Source organism: Kryptolebias marmoratus, linkage group LG7 (assembly GCF_001649575.2).
Source record: "Kryptolebias marmoratus isolate JLee-2015 linkage group LG7, ASM164957v2, whole genome shotgun sequence".
NCBI lineage: Eukaryota > Metazoa > Chordata > Actinopteri > Cyprinodontiformes > Rivulidae > Kryptolebias > Kryptolebias marmoratus.
In genome coordinates, this window is record NC_051436.1 from 10,546,315 (window position 1) to 10,547,327 (window position 1,013).

The window sequence follows — 1,013 nt, forward strand, 5'->3', positions numbered from 1 at the left end:
CCCCCCCCCCCCCCTTTCTTTTTTTAGCTTAAGCATTCCTCTGATTTCACACTCAGAGATAAGCTGTCACACACTTTGTTGCGCAGATATTATTCTGGGGGAGGACCCTTTTTTCTTAAAACCATTAGAAATCGCAAAGTTCCGCTCACCCCGTTGTTTTTGGGGAGCAAGGGGACGCCACGGTTTCCACAGACTCAAAGTCCGTTTTTTTTTTTTAAAGGAACGCACGATCTTTGCTGACTTCTCCGCCGCTTGGATTGGACAGAAGTCGAGCTCGCTGCTTCGAACACTGTTCTCCATCAGAAGCTGGAGGGGTTCCTTTTGCCGTGCGGAGAAAAATCGAACCACCTGCACGGCGTTGTCGAGTTGCCACGTGGTGACGGTGCGCGGCTTCCCCGGAGGTCGCTCCAGACACAGCTCCCTTTCACAAAAAAAAAAAAAATTGCTTTTAAGACACCTTCTGTCCCGTCTCGGCGCGACTTACTGCATGTGAGAACCGAAACAGCGCAGAGGTTAAAGTCACCCCGCCGCTGTTAAGCCTCTGAGCCACCAGGGGTAGTGTAGTCACAGAGCTGAAATAGTCAGCATGTGTGCTTTTGGGTGGGACGTATTGATAACAGACGCACGTTTGGTACCACGCACGGGATGCGGCCCGTTCCATCGGTTCTCTTGGCCGGAGGCAGCTTAAAGAGGAAACGTCTGCAGCACTCGGGCGAGACCTTTACCTGCGCGTATGGGGGTGGGGAGTTAAGACCACCCTCCCGTGGCCTTCGGGTCAAATTGACCCAAGATCCTCTACCTGTCTTCAGGAGGGTTAAACGTGTTCAGCAACAGCATCGGTCATCAAGCGGCCCTACCCGACATCTTCGACGGGCCGTAAACGAAGCGCGGGAACGTCCGCAGCACTTTGGACCCCTCGCCGCGCACCCTGCAGAGCGTTCCCTGCAGAGCGTTCCCGGCAGAGCGTTCCCGGCAGAGCGTTCCCTGCAGAGCGTTCCCTGCAGAGCGTTCCC

General features: G+C 55.0%; 1 protein-coding gene across 1 annotated transcript in view; it reads left to right on the plus strand.

Moving 5' to 3' along the window:
- Window positions 1–1,013, plus strand: part of LOC108249521 (CD209 antigen-like protein C) — a 12,408-nt gene that overhangs the window by 7,495 nt on the left and 3,900 nt on the right. The gene's annotated exons all lie outside the window — the stretch shown is intronic.